At 56.4% G+C, this 11,375-nt stretch overlaps 1 long non-coding RNA gene across 1 annotated transcript; it reads left to right on the forward strand.

Annotated features, from left to right (window-relative positions):
• The first annotated feature begins 10 nt into the window (after window positions 1–10).
• On the forward strand, window positions 11–5,483 carry LOC114485167 (uncharacterized). The gene is made up of 3 exons (XR_003678640.2): window positions 11–89; window positions 209–402; window positions 5,148–5,483. It is a non-coding gene; the product is annotated as an uncharacterized lncRNA (long non-coding RNA).
• Window positions 5,484–11,375: the final 5,892 nt, after the last annotated feature.

Consider the following 11,375-nt stretch of genomic DNA (forward strand, 5'->3'; position numbering starts at 1 on the left):
GGAAGATGAGGAAGAGGAGGAGGGTTCTGCCCGCTGTCTGGATGGATGTCAGGCCCTGTGCACCAAGAGCCAATTGCCCCAGGCCCCTGGTTAGCATTTGATTCCCTGTTCAGGGGGTAAGGCTTGGGTGGGGGTCATGTTCTCCCTTCCCCTGTCTCCTGCCCCCACCCCACTCCCTACAAACTCACTGCCAGTTTGTCCCAAGCAGTGGCTGCCAGAGAGAAGGAAAGTCTCGCAGCAAGACATTCAATCAACAATCAGCTTGAGGACAATCAAGCGTTTTTTTGAGGCCCTTGTGGGTGCTAGATACTATGCTAGGCTGACCCAGGAACCTGCCAGAACAGTGCCTGTTGTTGGGAGATTACAGTCAGGGGCTTCAGCAAGTCAAAGGGCAGTTCCAGGGTAAGTGTTTGCTGGGAGGACAGGGGGCTTGGGGGGGGCCCTCACCAGCCTGGGGGAAGCAGGGAAGGCATCCTGGAAGAAGTGACCTACGCAGACCTGAAGGAGGAGGAGGGTCATCCAGGTTTGGTTCAGGGGAGGGTGGTGAGAAGAGCACATGCAAAGGCCCAGAGGCAGCTGGGGTGGAGGTGGGGGGCGGGGAGGTGGAGGCACTCAGGGTGGCTGGAGCAGGCAGGGAGTGGGGAGTGATGACACATGAGGCTGGGGGGTGGGAGGGGGTGGGGAGGCGGGCCTCACAGTTCTCTGTCCTCAGCTTCTCGGGAGGCCCTCAAGGACTTTATGCCGGGGGTTGTTGGGGAGGGGGGGCCGGGCCCCGGTGTGTGTTTAGAGGGCTCGCTCTGCTTTGAGGAGAGCGGACTGGGGAGGAGTGGATCACAGGCGGGCAGGCAGGTGATGAGGCCCCAGGTGCTGTCCTCCAGGTGAGTCCCAGCCTGGTGCAGAGAGCAGGCAGTGGGGTGGAAGGGAGCGGGCAGGTCCCTGAGGTGTTGAGAAGGCAGGCTTGACAAGGTCTGGTGACGAGTGAGAGATGGGGTGGGGTGGGGGCAAAGGGCAGAGACTCAGCAAGGGACAGGTTTCAGGTCTGAGTGACCCTGGGCCAAGTATTAGGAAGGTCTGACGTCCACCCTTCAGGTGACTCCAGCTACCCCGCACTTCTGGCCACCGTTCTTCTGGGCTCTGCGCAGCCCACTTGCCCTGACCCCAGCCTGTCCCTTCGGGGCTTCTCCATGTGTGGGCGCTCGGTTTTCAGAGGCTCCGCAGCAGTCTTGGGGCTAGAGGCTCTGCCCCGCCCCCTCTGCCAGCTTCCCCCTAGGGGCATCGGGCCTCTCTCTGACTCTGGGCCGAATCCCCCAGGGTCCCCTCCCCCACCCCCTGGTCTAACAAGGACCCCCGCCCCGCCTGCAGATCTGTTGCTGCAGCACTGAGACACGTGGCTTGCCCCGCCCCTCCCCGAGTTTCCACGCGTCCGTGGAGCGCGCACCCGGGGCAGTCTCTCCTTCACTGCTCACTCACGGAGCAGGTGAGCACGGAGAGGAGGCAGGGCTAGAACCTGCTCTCCTGGTCCCTGCACCTCTGGTCCCCAGAGGTGCCCTAGGTCACTGTCCACTCAGTGCCCACCGCACCCACTCTGGGGCCTGGCACAGCACGTGCTGCTCAATAGATGTATTATTGGCAAAAGAAGGGGCCTGGGGCTGGCCGCCCACAGCCCAGCTGCCCTTCCTGTGGCCAGCCTCCTTTCCCGTTCCCACCACGGGTCCTCCCCCTGACAGGGCAGGACAGAACAGGGATTCCCAGGGCGCCCTGAGGCCTGTTTTAAAGTGGAGCGAGGACCCCGTGCACCCCCCGTTGCTGCCCGGCCCAGGCCAGCGGATCCCATTTCACTAGGGAAAGCAGACGGTCAGGCTGCCTCTTGAGCCTCCAGCGTGCTTGGCCCCTCACTGCCCAGCTATGCTCCGGGCTCTGGTTACCTGGCCGTGACCTCCCTTCCTTCCAGCCCTCCCCCACTTCCCCTCTCCCTGCTGGCTGGACTCAGATCCCTGTTCTGGGAAACTTAGAGCCACCACAGGCTGAGCGGGAGGCCCTTAGTGGGGCAGAGGGGAAGGGACCTCCCCCCAAGACGGCTGGTGAGGGGCAGATGCTGGGTGGACCCAGGGCCTCAGGAGGGTCGGTTCACCTTCCAGTACCTGGTTTTTGTTTTGCTGTTGTAAAGAGCAAGATTCCACGCTGACTTCTCATTCACCCATTTATTTCACATTTTTGAGCCCCCAGTATGTGATCCTAAACACACAGCAGTAAACAAAAGCACCCATGATCTTGTCCTTTCTGCTACGCAATTGGATACGCTGCTCTATTTCTGTTTTCTGACTGCAGCCAAGTTCTCTCCATGGTCATTTTCCTGAAGCTTGGCTTTCCCTGCAAAATGCCTGCTGCTCTGCCTTTTTCCAATGCCACCCCGTCTGGGATCCTGTGACACTGGGTCTGGCTCTTATCTCTCCTCCAGGAAATCAGTCCTGACCAGCAGCCAGGCTCTTCCGTGCACTGAACGTTCCAGACTAGCTCTCAGATGTCACCATTTGAAGGCAGAAAATGCCTGGGGCTCATAAGCATACTCCAACTATTTGGGGCCCATCCTCAAGGCAAAGGGGTGGGCTGGTCCCTCTCTGACCTGTCCCCCCAACAGACTCGACTGACCTTTTAGGACACCCCGACCACCATCCCTGCACTGCTGCCTTCCCCACCAGTTCATCCAGCTCCACATCTTGTGGATTTCACGTCCCAAACTGGTCCCCTTTGCTCCATCTCTGTGGCCACCACCCTGCTGTCTCTGGCACGATGGCTTCAGTAGCTCCTCGTGCTGTCCTCCCTTCTCCTCAACTCCCACAAGCCATTCTCTCCAGACTGATGTTTTGGAACAATTTGGGTCATGTCATTTACCTGCTTAATACTCTTCAGTGGCTCCTGGTCCTAAGAATAAAGTCCAAATGCCTCCCAGAGCCCAGCTCCCCAGCCCCATCTCGCCTCTGTGGTCCAACCACACCTTGCACAGGGCCTTTGCATCTGCTGTCCCGTCTGCCCGGGATGCCCTTCCTCCACCTCTCTGTCTGGTTAACTCCTCTTCACCCTTCAGATGCCAGCTCAAGTATCACCTCCACCAGGAAGCCCTCCCTGACCTCTCCAACACCGTCACCCACCCAGTACCTTTCTTTAGAAGCACTTATCCCAGATGTGGTCTCACTCTTACTTGTGTGATTATTTGCTCCTTTGTGTTTCCCTTCCTTGAGGACAATGACTTGGCTCATTTTGTTTCACACTATGTCCCCAGCATGTAGCACAGTGCCAGCCTCCCAGTATGTGTTTGATGAATGAATGCATGAATGAATGAATGCATGAACTCATTCTGGGTCTCTGGCTTTCACAGCTGGGGGTGTGTGGAGTCATGAGCCTTTGGGGATTTCCTCTTCTCTTCCTGGCCCCGGGCATGGAGTCCTTGGCCTGGTCACTGTGACATTCTTCCTTAGAAGCTCCCCTCATGACCCAGTTTTCTTGTTCTAGAGACAACAACAACCCTCTGTGTTCCAGGACATGTCACCACCCCCTTCCCACAGGGTAAACATCATGGCTGCCACAGATGTTGCTGAGCTGCCCAGGTTCCGGCAGAAGCTCCTCTGTGGTTGACATGTGACTCTCTCTCACCTGCCTCCCCAGTTCTCCCTGAGTCATCCAGAGCACCCCCCCGCCCCCGCCACTGGGCCCTCTGGGATTTGGCTACCGCCTCCTCCATCAGCTGCCACCACTCCCTCCCTAGAAAGCCCAGGATGGACCACACGCTGAGAAAGGTCACCGGTCACTGGCAGCTTCTCGCTTTCAGAGGAGGCTGGGCAGCTGGTGACTCCCCCTGGATTGGGTCTGTGCTGGCCTGACTGAGCCCCTCGACCCCACCTGGGAACTTGTAGCCTGGATCCCATCCCGGGCTCTGCATCAGAGGCTGCCCGGACTTCTGTTGGGCTCCCAGATGGTTGATGAGCTATGACCCCTGGGGGCGGAGGGCCCCAGGCCACGGCAGCCACTCCACTTCCTCAGCCTCCACTTGACCCAGGGAACCCTGGAATCTGAGGAGACTGCACACAGGAGGGCAGGTGTTAAACCCTCTGTCAGTCGGCTGGGCTCCCTTGACCAGGACACAGCAGGGGTGTCACCTACCAGTCCTGGGAGTAATGTCAGGGGGAGGGGAGAGCGTTGAGGGAGACACCAGCACGGCCACCATTCAGCAGGGGCAGGAAACAGTCGGTGGGCACCCGCTCTTCACACGCACACGTAACCTCATTTGACCCTCACATCCAGTGTGAGGTTGGGGCCATTATTAACCGCAGTTTACAGCTGGGAAACAGAGGCCCAGAGAGGCCTCATGGCACACAGCTGGTAAGTGGCAGATCTGGGATTTGAACCTGCGGTCCCCCGCTCTCAACCGCTATCTTATTCACCAGGCAGCGCCACAATCACACAACGGTGGTGCAGGAACTCATCCCCCGTCGGCGGGGGGGATGCCTGGGGTGATCCCGCCCACTTCCCCAGCCAAGCCCAGAGCCAGGTCTGGGCTGGGGAAGTGGAAGGAGGGAGGTGTCATCCGGTCCCCCCATGGGGACACAGGGAGGGGACCTGGCACAGGGCTGGTTACGTCCCCAGCTCACATCTGGCTGGGGCTCGGTGAGGACGCCTTCCCCAGACAGTGCTCAGGGGGGCGGATTCTTGTGGGCTGTTAATCCGAGCAAGAGCCAATGGGTGGCACTGAGAACCCAGCTTCACGTCAGGACTGCAGCATCTGCCTCCTTTGCCCCTTAACTTTTATGAGGCCTCCCCGGTGGCTGACATCAAAGGCCATCAGAGGAAGGACCCTGCCCTGCCCTGCCCTGAAGCCCGGAGACTTTGCCACCGTTTCTAGGGTGGAGGGCTGCCCTCCTGGAGGGCACAGGCTGCCACCTGCTTTCTGGGCATGAGGGGAGGGGCACGGGGGGGTGGCCTGCCCCAGAGCAGCTCCCCAGGAGGTGAACCCACCATTCGTGCCTTTAGTTTTCACAACTTTGTTGGTTCTGCTGGTCAGAGCAATGCTTTATAGAAAGAAATGAACTCTCAGAACATCTGAGCTGGTGGGACCCTCAGAGATCACCGGCTACAATCTTTTCATTTTACAGGAGAGGAGAGACAAAGCGAGGCTGCAGAGAGATGAAAGGACTTGCCCAGAGTCACACAGCAGCCAGCGGAGGAGCCAGACTTGAACCCTCGGCCCGTGCTGCACGCGATGGGGTGCTGGCAAAGAGTGTGGACTGAGATGTGGACGCACCTCGGTTCGGAGTTGCAGCTCTGCCATTTCCTGGTGATGTGATCTTGGACAAGCATCTTAACCTCACCGAGCCTCAGTTTTCTCATCTGTGAAGTGGGGATAATTTTCTTAGGGTTATTGTGACATTGCAATGATGTAGTACAAGTAAAAAAATGTTTAGCACAGTGTTTGACAAAAGGCCCCCCAGATGTTGACTACTATTATTATTATTATTATTATTACTTTTTTTTTTTTTTTTTTTTTGCGCTATGCGGGCCTCTCGCTGTTGTGGCCTCTCCCGTTGCGGAGCGCAGGCTCCGGACGCGCAGGCTCAGCGGCCATGGCTCACGGGCCCAGCCGCTCTGGTTTGACAAAAGGCCCCCCCAGATGTTGACTACTATTATTATTATTATTACTTTTTTTTTTTTTTTTTTTTTGCGCTACGCGGGCCTCTCGCTGTTGTGGCCTCTCCCGTTGCGGAGCGCAGGCTCCGGACGCGCAGGCTCAGCGGCCATGGCTCACGGGCCCAGCCGCTCTGCGGCATGTGGGATCTTCCCGGACCGGGGCACGAACCCGCGTCCCCTGCATCGGCAGGCGGACTCTCAACCACTGCGCCACCAGGGAAGCCCCGACTACTATTATTATTATAAATGCCAGCAAGTCCTCGTGTGAACTGGGCCTCAGTTGGAGAGGGGAGACACAGTGGCCACACTTTCCAACCCTGAATTCAGACTCAAGCCCTGACATGGTTATATGGGAACAGTGGCCCAGGATAGTTGAATCTTAGGCTGTCCCCCCAATGCAGGACCCATGGGTACCACAGAGGCACCATATGAGGTGCTGTGCGAGTGTAAGGAGGGAGAGATTAGTCGGCTTGCCACTGGGGGGTGCACTTCAAGGCATCCAAGCTGGACCTTGAAGGGTGCATAGGAATCCCCAGGCAGAGAAGTGAATGAAGGAAACAGCAAGGGGAAGAGCATCCACGGAGGCTCAGAGGCTTAGAAGCGCATGGCGTTCCCAGAAGCCTTCAGAGTGGCTGGAGCAGGGGTGGGGGCAGTGAAGAGAGGACACTTCGTCTTTCCCCACTTTGAGGGGTGCTGCATTTTGACTGTGAAGCCAGGACCATAGTTTCTGGCAAGGGCAACCCTTCATAGCTCACACGAAATTTTTCTGTCATTTCACAGATAAGGAGCCAGAGGCCCGCCTAGGGGGTGGCCTCCTGGGGACCCGCAGCTGGGTGGGTAGAGCCAGGTGGGAGCCCAGATCTACCCGTTCTCAGGGCAGGGATTGACTAGCAGACGTGGGTGGTGGGAGCTGGGGAGGATTTACTTGGAGAACTGGGATGCGCAGGGTGATGGTGCGGGGCTTGCAGGAAGGGCCAGGCTGGGCCTGTAAGAGTGATGGGCATGGGTGACAGCTGGGGGGCGACTGACACACATTATTTATGGCTGTTTCTCCGCGAGTCCTTCAGGGCCTCAAAGGTAATTGAATAAGTGGGCATGAGCAAACGTGGGCGATCATTTAATTGTGGCAGAAAATGAAGTTGGTTGCAGCTGGGGACTGCCAGCCCATTGCCGCTGGCCCTGGTTTCTGCTGATCTGGGCAAGCGGGGCTGGAGCAGCCATCCATCCTTGGCCTGCCCCCATCTGTCCCTGGGCAGCTGACCTCATGCCAGCAGGGCCCAGGGAGGCTGGTGGTCAGGGAGTTTGTTCTTTGGGCAGCCGCTCCCCAGGCCTGCTTCTCTGCCCCGGGAAGGCCCTGGAGGCTGCTACAGACAGTGAGGGGCCTGGGAGGACCCAGAAGGGCAGGTGGAATGCCTGGGGCCTGGTGGCAAGAACAGGGGTTCAAATCATGATATTTTCACAGCACTGTCAGCAGACACGTGTTAAGGTCCTTGCTAAGTGCCAGGCACTGTTCAAACCACTAATTTTTATCAACTCCGGTTAATCCTCCCCTAACCCACGAGGGAAGTGCTATTGTTATGCCCAAATTGCACAGGTAAGGAAACTGAAGCTCTGGCTCCTGACTGCTGGCCCTGGATTGAGAAGCTCTGAGATTCTGGGGGTCCCGATGGGGGGCTACAGCAGTGATCAGGTGAGATGTAGCAGGGGCCTGGTCACGAGGATCCCACAGGGCCCCGTAAGCTTTCTCTCCCTCACCTCTCGCCCTATTTCAGCCTGGCTGGCCACCCACTGCCTGCCCCTCTGGGCAACACCAGGGCGGAAGACAGGACCGCAGGTTCTGAGGCAGGAGGAGGCCCTTGTAGGCCTGGGCCAGCTCATTCCCAAAGCTCTGGCCCTCTGGGCTTTGTTCCTCTGGTGTCCTTTCCAGCCCTTCTGAGGAAGCAGAGAAAATTAGGCCTGAAATGTGAGAAGCCAGTTCACCTTCCCCAGTGGCGGTGGCAGCAGGGCAGCCACAGTGGCCCCAGGGCGATGCCACGAAGGGCGGCCCAGCTGACTGGGGGGCCAGAGCAGGGCTGGGGGCTGGGCTAGACCAGGCGGGTCCCTGGGCTTCCTGCGTTTTATCTGACGACCCTACCTGCTTCTGGCCCCAGTCTTCCCCTCCACTGCCACGCTGGCACTGGCCCTCACGTCTCACGTGGAGGGCATCCCCATCCTCTCTGTGCACCCGGCCTTCTTGGGGCACAGCCGTCCTCACGCCTCCACACAGGCTGCGGCAGGGCCGAGCAGTGGGGCAGGGCCTATTGTCCGCCTTGCACTGGACCTCCCCGCCGCCCTGCCTGTGCCTGGAGCTTGGCTGCCCAGATAGCCTTGACCGGCCACCCCCTCCAGCCTCCTCTCATGCCTTCTCTGTCCTCGCCTCTGGTGCAGGTGGCGTGCTCGACGTGGCAGCCGAATTCCCATAGCCTGTTGGCTGCATGGCCACCTGCAGAATCCGTCCCATTCTGAGTTCTGGTGCAGGGTTTTGTCTATCTGCTTTCCCCTCCCTCCAACCTGCATCCTTCACCCCATGGGGCTGTGAGGTTATTGAGAGTAGAGGGTCATGTCTCTCTGCCTTTCATTCATTCGTTTATCCACATGCTACATACCAGGCATTGTGCTGGGTCTCAGGGGGTTTACAAAAACGAATCAAAGATGCCCTTGCGGTTGGTCCACAGGGTGGAGTGAACACTAGGTCCACAATCCCTACTAAGTGATAGCAAAGGGGTCAAAAAGAGGGATCCACAGGACAGAGAGGATGAACCAGGAGAGGGCTGTAGGGGAGAGAATCAGTTTGGGGAGATGGAAAGAGACAAACGAGTGGTAACCAACTAATGTCCAGCTTTCTCCACTTTGGGGAAGGCCCGCAGTCAAGGGATTCAACAAGGAACAGGGTGGGGGGGCCTCTGAAACGAGGCAACTTATACACCTGATGCAGGAGGATGGGCTGAAACCTGAGGAGTGGCAAGACCACATCCCCTCTGCAGCTGGGCTCCAGGGGCTGGCGATGTCCTACTTCTAGATCCGGGCTCTGGACCAGGCCCTGCCTGCAGGGTCAAGGCTCCCACAGACAGAACAAGGGAGAGGGAATACAGGAGGCCCAGTGACTCAAAGCCAAGTCCAGAAGAAGCAATCATCATTTTCACATGCATTCCAGTGACAAGCTCTTGTTCCATGCCACTCAACTGTGAAGGAAGGCAAGAAACACAGTCCAGCCAGGTAGCCCCTCGAGCACGTGGAAGGAGGGGAAGCAGATCTTGGTGGCTGCCAGCAGTCTGCCACAAAGGGGTCAAAAAATCTAATTCCCATGCAGCCTGAGTCAGAAGACTCTTAAAAGATGACCTCCACCAAAATGAGGAAAGAAACTAAGAAAGAGAGCAACCCAGCACCTGGCAAGCAGGGAATCTAATGTTGGAAGGTGGTGGAGGGGAGGCCCAGGACCTCAACGTTCTGCAGGCCTGGAGAGCCTTGCAGCAAAGGGATGTGACCACCTTGAGATGAGATGTTTCTTCTGTTTGTTTGTTTTGTTTTGTTTTTCTGTGCTGCATGGCTTTCAGGATCTTAGTTCCCTGACCAGGAATTGAACCCAGGCCCCGGCAGTGAAAGCACCGAGTCCTAACCCCTGGACCGCCAGGGAATTCCCCTGAGAGGAGGTTTAAAGTCTGGTCAGAGAGTCTGGCATAGATCGATGACAGTTAACACAGAAATCTCAAGGAGCAAACAAACAAAAAGCCTCAAAAGGCAATTTATTAACTTCAGGAAACAGTGAGTTTCCTAGGAGAGAAAATGTAATCCTGAGGCACTATAGAACTCAGATTCAATCATATTTACATGTTGTGACAGGAATGTAAACAGGAGATGCTGATTTAATAAAAATGGTAATAGAAGTATGAGGCAGGAGGGGGAGGGGAAATGGCAATAGATTAGTTAAATCTTAATGGGCAGTAAAATTCTAATCTACAGTAAGAAATCAATAGAGGGACTTCCCTGGTGGCGCAGTGGTTAAGAATCCGCCTGCCAATGCAGGGGACATGGGTTCGAGCCCTGGTCCGGGAAGATCCCACATGCTGTGGAGCAACTAATCCTGTGCACCACAACTACTGAGCCTGCGCGTGAGCCACAACTACTGAGCCTGTGTGCCACAACTACTGAAGCCCGTGCACCTAGAGCCTGTGCTCCCCAATGAGAGAAGCCACCACAGTGAGAAGCCCGTGCACCGCAACGAAGACCCAACGCAGCCAAAAATAAATAAGTAAACAAATAAATAAATAAATAAAAGAAATCAATAGATAAAACCTAAAACAGAAAAATCACGGACTTCCCTGGTGGTGCAGTGGTTAAGAATCTGCCTGTCAATGCAGAGGACACGGGTTCGAGCCCTGGTCTGGGAAGATCCCACATGCCGCGGAGCAACTAAGCCCGTGCGCCACAACTACTGAGCCTGTGCTCTAGAGCCCACGAGCCACAACTACTGAGCCTGCGTGCAGCAACTACTGAAGCCCACGAGCCTCGAGCCCATGCTCCGCAACAAGAGAAGCCACTGCAATGAGAAGCCCGCACACCATAATGAAGAGTAGCCCCTGCTCACCGCAACCAGACAAAGCCCGCGTGCAGCAACGAGGACCCAACGCAGCCAAAAGTAAAATAAATAAATAAATAAATAAAAAAGAAAAATCACAAATTTGTAGTATCTGCACATTGTGTAGAAATGAGACAGAAGCAGAAGAAAATGTCCAACAAAGGTGAAAGTAGGCCTGGGGGCGGGGCAGGGGCAGCTTTCTTCATCAGCCATGAAATACTATTTGATTTTTACAATTATGTCCATGTGTTACTTTGATAAAAGTTAAACTTACTTAAAAAGGAGGGGAGGGTGTTTTGCCACAATAAAAAAAAAGAAAAAGAAAGGAAAGGAAGAGGCCCCCCCGGCATAATGACCTAATGCACCAAGGTGGACCCCCTTGCTCAGCTGAAGCCCGCAGGTGGATCTGGGCAGGTGGGCGGGGCTGTGGATGCAGAGGGCGAGGTCGAGGGAGGTCCCAGGCTGATGTCAACGTGAGAAGCTAATCCTAGCTAATGGGTTAATCGCTCCGCCTCTCAGATGTCACAAGGGCCTTCAGCAGCTTCCTGCATACGCTCCAAAAATATTCACTGGCTGCAATCAGTGACCCTAAATCAGAAAGCAACTCCTGGGGGATGCAGCTCAGGGCAGCTACCCTGGAGAGGTGTTGGGAGGGGATGGTAGAGACCATTCCATCCTTGCCTTCCCCGGAGGGTCATCTGGGCCCAGAGCCTTCTCTGTTTTGTATTCCATGTCACGCACAGGCGCTGGAGGGTGTGAGTTGGGGGTGGGAGCATGTCCGCACATGTCGTTTCTCATACACGCACAGGTGTGCACAAGAGCCCACGGATGTGCGGACGTGCACACATGTGAATGGTGTCTGGTTGGAGGGCTGCGAGTCTGTTCTGTCTGTTCTCACTCCCTGAACCCAGGAGCAGCACTGGCAGGCTTAGCTTCCCTCCCCTGCAGGTGTCTTCAGAGCTGGCCCTCACCCAGTGCTGTGTAGGCAGGGAAGTAAATCCTGAGAAACCCACTCCCCTGCTCTCTCCCTTGGCCTCCTCACATTTTTTCTTCTCCAGGATGCTATGCCTTCTCTCTCTTC

This window comes from Physeter macrocephalus, unplaced genomic scaffold (genome assembly GCF_002837175.3).
Source record: "Physeter macrocephalus isolate SW-GA unplaced genomic scaffold, ASM283717v5 random_720, whole genome shotgun sequence".
In the NCBI taxonomy this organism is placed as follows: Eukaryota; Metazoa; Chordata; class Mammalia; order Artiodactyla; family Physeteridae; genus Physeter; species Physeter macrocephalus.